Here is an 8095-nt window from a genome sequence, read left to right on the forward strand (position 1 = left end):
TTTAAATTGAAGTGACGGCGCAGGCAGCACGGGGAGCAGCGAAATGCGTAATTCACGGGTTTTATGAGAGGTAACCGAAGTGAAAATCGTTCGGATAACGTCACCGCAACCGTTTTCTATAGGGTTAACATTTTTAGATCTCGAAGGCCATACTTTTGCTGGCTGCAGATAGCAGAAGCGATTCAAATTGAAAATGCGTTATAGAATTTCTTTCTATGCCAAGCTATAGCTTACAATATAGACTTATATGTGGTTCTGTTTGTCTTGCAACAGCTATGCGCAATTAGGCAGCCGCACAAATCCTCAGATGACGCTAGCCGAGACATTGGCTGGCCTCAACCGACCTGTTGGTGGCGCCACCCACCATCTTGTTTCCAATCCAATCCAATCCAATCCAATCAGCCTGTCGCTCTGTCTACGAGTCGGCCGGGTGTGCGAGCTGCAACGATGTGCTTGTTTGATCGTGTGTTTTTGTGTTTGCTGTAACGAAATGTGACTTAGTTCGCGTGCGCATAAGTGCCACCGACAGCTTGTGTCTCGCTGCAAACTCGCCGTGTGCGTGGCGCGCCAGCCAAATATGGACCAACGATGTTCATGCCGTGGAGTGCGTTCGTTCCCTTTGTCTCTGGTTGTCGTGGAAAGTTGGGTGGACGTCGCGAAGAATTAATGCGTGTTGTTAGCGTGCCACTGCTCGTCCATTATGCACCGGCATGTCTGCTGGAAGTAACATCGAAGCACCGGCAACTTGGAGGGCGCTTTCGGACCGCGTCGTGCCATTCAAAAGGTGAGTAACCGTGCTTGCTGACTACACACGTGTTGTGCGTGCTTCTCGTGTGGGCATAGGGTGCCTTGCGAACGTAGGAAAGAGAACTCCCACGACAACAGTGAAACCTATGCCGATGCTTGCTGGGTGTCAGAGTTTAGTTGCGCGAATTTATTGCCATAATGCAGAATTGAAAATCTTGATAAGCGTTTTCTTCTGATGAGAAAGATTACGTTCGGAAATAATTGTATTCATCATGCGCGCTTGTGCGTGAGCTCCCGCTTTTCTGCTGAAGTCGCATGATAACGACTCATCTACCTCTTGAGCGATTCTTACTGCTACGACGTTTCCTCGCTTATAAATGATTCGACGTTGTAGATAATCTCTGCTTACAAGGTTTTCGATTTACGAGCAGTATTAGGGAAAAAAAATGTAAGCAATCACAGCGTGCTACTGGTACAGGTTTGTTTTGAAGGGCTGTTGCCATAACTTTGACGTAAGTAAACATTACTAGGGACAGTTACTTAAAGTCACGAAAGAAACTATAGAATCGTTATGTAAACAAACATTCATGTAATGCGCTGCTGCTGCTGCGTGTGAAATTTTGTCTTGTTGAAGGGGTCCCTGTTATCGTGACATTCATCAGTGACTTCGACTTTGTGCTCTGTTGCCACCCTGCACCAGTGCAGGCATTGTTTTCGTGACTGTTTTTACATGCTCCTTGCATGTGTTCACGCTGTGATAGCCTTATTGTGCCACAGCTGTAAGTTAACACAGAATTCTCTTTGTAGTGGTGAAGCCGTGACCCACAACAGTGTCCACATAACCCGTGGCAATGGCTGCAGCAGCACGGCGTGTAATCTGGATGGACATGTCAGGTATGCTTTAAGTGTACGTGTTCACAAAAGTAGAATCTCGGTATCATTAGTGGATAAGTGTATCGACATATTACTTAATGCATCTTGCTAAATAGGCTAAATATTTGTGCAACTTTATTCCACTTGCTGCTTATTTGTGTTTGTAGACATTATGCACACGTTATCTTGTTCTGTTAAAACTACACCTCGCATGTCCTGACGTTTAGTATTTTTCTAGCATAAATTGCTTGGCTGCAAGTCCATTTTATTTTTGCCTATTACACAGTATGTTTCTTTTTTATTTTAATTTTATTTGTTTGGAACTGTTTCTTATGGTGTAGCATATATTTCCCTGTTTTCCTTTCTGCTTATGATACACACATGTGCTGTTTTTGTCCATGTAAGAATTCGAAGTGTAGTGTGCCATATATCTCAAAGGTCTAAGCACGCAGTGTGCATACCATTGTTTAACATTGATGTTTACAATTATGTCTGTCTTGTTCTCAGAATAACTGTCACTGGCAAATACACATTTGATGAACTCGAATTTCTTGAAATGAAATAGGAAGGCCAGTATTCATTGTGCTGCAGTTACTTAAGTAGTGAGGTGTTTTCTGGTAAGCTTTCTATTTTTTCTCTCACTTTCTTCGTATTCTTTTCTTTGCAAGCTGCCCCTATTCATGCTGGTAGGCATTGTAGCAGTTGTGAGTGTGTGTACTGCAGCAATGTCACAGCTAGTTTGCACACACTCCAGGATGCCAACAGATACCCGTCACTATTTTTGTCCATTTCTGAGAACCAGCTGTGTCCACTAGGCGAAACTTGTAGTGACCATTTGAATTTGCCAATCAGTTCATGCAACTTTTCAGGACAAAATTTACACAGCGAGGGAAGGGAGACTATGCAACATGACCTTGGCTAACAACTGACTGTTTAAGTTGTTGGAAGGACTTACAAAAATAGCACTGGATGTGCACTTGTGTTGTGCACCAGGTAATTTGAGAGGGATGGCAGAAGTTATAATACAAAGGCATAAAATCATGATAAATGGTGTTTGCATAAAAAGAAGTAAGTAAATAGGCACAGACTAATTTCTATCCCTTGTAATCTACAAAGGATGCCTTTCTTCATGCATTGATAATGGGGGCTGGCTCACACTTATTGTTATTTATGTGGTGTGCCTGACTGATTTCTCTTGCCAATTTTCAGCCATGGGTGAAAACAGATAAGCAATCCTAATCCGGCCTGAAGCCCCATTGCGGATATGTGTGGCCAAGTAGGACGAGCATACTGGTCTTTTGAGTGAAATATGTTGATCTCATAGGTACATATTTAGGCACCAGCCAGTCTGCGCTATGTACGTTTGACCACCTGTGAAAGGAATACAGTACAGTGCCTCTGACACGCACTGGACAAATTTGGTGCTACCTTTAACCAAGCAAGCCTCGCTTGCCTCCTTGCCTTTCTCGATTCAATTTTCAATTCAATCAGTTCATGCAACTTTTCAGGACAAAATTTGCACAGCGAGGGAAGGGAGACCATACAACATGACTGTTGTGCATATGCTGCCTAATTTATTTTTGCTGGAAATATATGTGCATTGCAGTCCACAAGTGAATTGACAAAGGCACCCAGGCATTGGAGGCTTGCTTAGTTAAAGGTACCCAAAATTTGTCTCGTATCTTTCAGGGTTAATGTAGGCTATTCTTTTGATCACATGCATATTTGGTCCAATGTACATCGGGCACGCTGACTAGCCAGTGCCTCAGCATGCGCCTAGGAGAGCACCATAATTCACTCAAAGGACCAGTGTGCTCGTCCCATTTGACCATGCATTGACACGACAAGCTGTGCACTGGATTTAGATTGTTCATCTGTTTCGTTTGCCTATGGCAACCGATTGATACAACAAAATCAGTGAGGAATACCACATCCAAAAATGGGACGTGTGTCAGTCAACGCTCATTATGATTGCATGACAAAGAGGAATACTCTCTAATGACGTGGGATAGCAACCACCATGCTTATTTATTAAATTATTTTTATGCAAGCTTGTTTATCATGCTTCTACGCATTTGTTTTTCAACTTGTGCCCTCCCTCTGAAAGCAGTGCTCGGGTGTAAATGATAAAAAAACCCAGACATGGTGTGGTGTATTTCTTGAATGGGATGTATGCCATCATTCAGGAGGCCAACACATGCATGACATAGTAGGCTTGGAATGTGTGAGAACTGTGACCGTAGCTGATGCAAATATTCTATGACGGCTGGCACTTGGATGTCTCTGGGATGCATTGGGTTGCCCGTACACAAACACTCCTACGCTCATTTCCATGCCAAGTAATTAGTGAGATTTTGTCATTCACGCTAGCAATCCACAGACACTGCTGTCCTTTGTCAAGTGGAAACCGATATAGCCGAAGTTGTTCACGACATGTACACATGCCACAGCTGATCCATGTTGCACATTTGTACAGCCAAGAGCAATTTCTGCTTACTGTAGTTACTGCTGCACCCAAAGGCCACGCAGTGGTTCCTCAACTTTGTGTGAACCGACACCACATAACTTTTTCGCAGAACTAGCTATAACATCTCCAGATCGTTCTGCAGCAAGTGATACAGCGTGTATTTCTGTGGTTGATTGCCAAGTTTTGTTAATTTTCTGTCCTTTCTACCATGCAGGGTACACGTGCACTTACTTCAAGATGACGACACTCCACCTCAAGAACAGCCTCTCCTCAATGATAAGTAGCGAGATTAAATGAAAGGAAGATATCACATCCGTAACCAGACTGATACTGTGTTTTCCTTTCATTTAACCTTCTGCATTTAAGGAAGCATTGATATGCCCAATAAATGTTTTTGTTAAATTTCTTTCGTTGAGTAATGTCTTACATGCAGCATATGTAGGGCCCATGTACATGTCAAAAGTGCTGCATCTTCGCTAGACATACATACATGCATACAGGCTACATATATATAGCACCAAAGACAGTCACGCACAGGTAACAGCTTTAAATAAGATCGGACTGCCATTGGGACACATGAGAAAATGTTACCACACGTGGTGGCCAATTTTGTTATAGCAGTAATATGAGCACCAGCAATCTAATGTATAAGCTCATTAGAGATTCGTTAGGAAGACGTGAGAAAGTCACAAGAAAACTGCTTTGGAGCGCACATTAGGAAGACATTTCATGCTCACAAGAAAAACACTCGTCAAGAATTCTACAGAAAGACGGTGGCCAATATGTTTTAGAATGACATTAGGAATACATCAGAAAATTCCAAAGAAACTCATCAGAAAGTCTAATGGCTGTGATGTCAAAACTCGCCAGACTTTCATGTGAAACTCATCTCATATTTTCATAAGGGATTTCACTTGCCGCAATTTCGGCCGCGTCATGGCGGGGGGATTCTTTGCGCGATCACGACTTCACTAATAGAGTCATGTCTTGCAAATGTTGCTTCGGAGGGAGTGCAACCGTCCTCAATGTATGCACCTCAGTGCAGCTCGGTTCGCGACAAGTACGTCACTTAGTAAACGGACGAACCAACGCACGATGAAGTGTTATTCGTGATAAGTCATTAACCTGAAAACAATTACTGAGGCCCACAGTGGTCTTGTTTGAGATTTAGTCAAGCATTGTTATCGCGCTCCCGCTTCGCGCACGAATGCTAAAAACTTATTTTATTTTCTTGTGTACGCAGAGTCCCGACTCGATGATCGGCCGCGGTATTTCTGTCGACGTTGAGACACGAGAACCATAATAACACCAGCGCCCACCTCTGAGCCTTTGCGCGCGCTTAGATTGGCAAGCACGCACGTTGGCGGCACTGTAGCTTGTAATACACTTTCGAACCTTCATAGCAGTGATCTCCGTCAGCCTTTGTACGTCATAGCTGATACGCGCCTCGAATCCACATGGTAAGGGCGGTGCGGATTCTTTAGGCTGAGGGCTTGCTGGAAGTCAAGATGTTGTCATTCGATCGTAAACCTGTTATTTACAACCATTCGCAACAAGATCTTGCGGCACACCCTTGACAAATGTTGCCTACCTAATTGTAGGGCGCGCGATACATTCGCAGTCATCAACGCACAGCGTTAACACTCCTGCGGATACTTTTTTAAGAAATGGTTATCAAAAAATGAAACAAAAGCTGCCGTTACTGAATTTGTATCACCATCCGACTACAAATTCTATGCTGTGCACGATGTTACGCTGAGCTGGAAAGCCAACGTGAACGCCCAAAGAGCACTGCCTTGCTATGCGTGCATTCACTCTGCAAAAGGTCGTCTGCTGCGCTCGAGCATCATAGGCGGCGCCACGGTCGGGAAGGGAGCTTGAAAGAGAGGAGAAACGAGGAGAAGTGAAGGCGGAGGAGGAGAGTGTCACTACTTTAGGAAGTTTAAGGGGTTTTACCTAGTGTTCCTGTATATGCTCCCGCAGAGAGCAGAATTGCGCATACCTATTCCGGCGCTCCTCGCACCGCTATTCGCCGAGCGCTATCACGTGGTACAAAAATGACGTCAAATGATCAACTGCGCCGCTGCGAAGTCAACTTCACGGGCACGGCGCCGGCTCGTTTCTGTCAGTGCCATCGAAATTGCAATCGGCGGACCGTCAAGCGTGCGTTGCACCGATCGGCTCCTGGTTGCAGGTACGGTGTTGGACAATATTAAATAATAACTTTGGTGAAGTGGTAAGAAACACATCATTTTGAAACTTGTATTCCAGTATGACGGGGTGCAGCGCACCAGAGTGAACAAATCGCACTTAAGGTGGCAAAGCTTATTTCGCGGTGACGTGCGGACGGACGAGAGCGGCCAGCTCCGAAAGGGACCAGGATATGCTAGGTGCGCTCGCCTTGTTTACAGAGGTGAGTTCGGCTTGTTTACACTAAAGCAGCATTTATCTCGAGTAACACTCCTGCACACGCTGAAATGCGTACGTCTGGCATGAGTGGTTGTTCACTTGTGCAATTTTTTGAGTATATGTGCAGCGCGACACAGACGCGGGACAAAGAATGGACGACACGTCTGTGTCGCGCTGCACATATGCGCCAACGATGTTAGCTTACCAACTAGCCCAATTCGCTGTGTAGCTTGTGCAATTGTTCTGGCTATGCGGCTCCATAACAGTGTGTTCAAAACAGAGTAAATACTAGCAGATACGATTTGCCCGCTGCATCCTTGCTTTTCTCTACTGGTTTTCTTCTTTTTTTTGTCGGCGTTCTCATTTTTCATGTAAGGTCGATCAATGTATGATGATGATGATGATGATGTGTGGTGTTTTGTGGCGCAAGGGCCAGGTTTGGCCAAAGAGCGCCATGACAAGTGGTAATGTTGAAGATGTATTATGGGAGATGTGACTTGGCTGTAAAGTGGCCTAAAAATAGTCGCAGTAAAGTGCGTAAAATCTACGTGCTATAAAATTATGGCGATGACTAATGAATATTATGAACATTAAAATCCATCGTAAAAGAATGATGCATTGTTTAAAATATGCGAGATGGTAAATTGCTTACAGCACTACTGCCTCGCCAGAGCCCTTGAACCACAAGGGCCTAGAGGCATGTGCTATTAGAAATAATTATCGCAGCGGCATCCTCTGAAGAGAGGAAGCGCTACGAACGTGTGGGGCTAATAACATGCAACACAACATCTTTCAAAAAACCTAGGATGGCGTTGGTGTCAAAGAGTGGTTCTGGACCAAGTAACATAACAGGGTGAAGGGGGATGTGCTGCTGGTAAGCTAAGAGAAAATGTTTTTTTCTTTCAGATTCGGCTTCCCGACACTCCAGTAGGACGTGGAGGACGGTCAGCCTCTCCCCGCATCTACCACAGGTTGGAGGCTCGTTTCCCGTGAGTAAAAAGTTATGTGTGCCAAAAGTGTGTCCTATTCTTAGCCGGCAGAGTAGGACACCTGTCCGGCGTGATTTTGTTGCAGAAGGCCAGAACCCTAATTGTGGCTTTATTACGTGCAGTTTATTATTTTGTTTCCATGTCCCACGAGCGTTGCCAGTAGTTCCGCAGTTTTCTGCGCAAGTAGGGCCTCAGATCTGTGACAGGGACTGCTGCGGTAGGATTTACAGAATACGATGCAATTGACGTGGCCATCTGGTCCGCCAGAGCATTGCCTTCGATGCCCCTATGACCCGGCACCCAGCATATGATGACATGCTGGTTGCATATATACGTTTTACATAGGACGGAATAGAGTTCATTGATTACTGGGTTTTTGTGCTTAGAAAATGACATTAGGGCCTTCACAGCACTTAGTGAGTCCGTATATATAACTGATTTCTCGAGTTTTGATTTCTTTATATACTTTACAGCCGACAACAGTGCGTAGGCCTCAGCCGTAAAGATGCTTGTTTCTGGATGCAGTACATCGGATTCCGAGAAGGATGGGCCGACGGCTGCATAGGACACCCCCTCCCGTGACTTCGATGCGTCTGTGTAGAACTCCGTG

At 44.8% G+C, this 8095-nt stretch overlaps 1 long non-coding RNA gene across 1 annotated transcript; it reads left to right on the forward strand.

Moving 5' to 3' along the window:
- The first annotated feature begins 414 nt into the window (after positions 1-414).
- Positions 415-4493, forward strand: LOC140217410 (uncharacterized). The gene is made up of 3 exons (XR_011893976.1): positions 415-784; positions 1555-1641; positions 4302-4493. It is a non-coding gene; the product is annotated as an uncharacterized lncRNA (long non-coding RNA).
- The last annotated feature ends 3602 nt before the right edge of the window (positions 4494-8095 follow it).

This window comes from Dermacentor andersoni, chromosome 4, assembly GCF_023375885.2.
Source record: "Dermacentor andersoni chromosome 4, qqDerAnde1_hic_scaffold, whole genome shotgun sequence".
NCBI lineage: Eukaryota > Metazoa > Arthropoda > Arachnida > Ixodida > Ixodidae > Dermacentor > Dermacentor andersoni.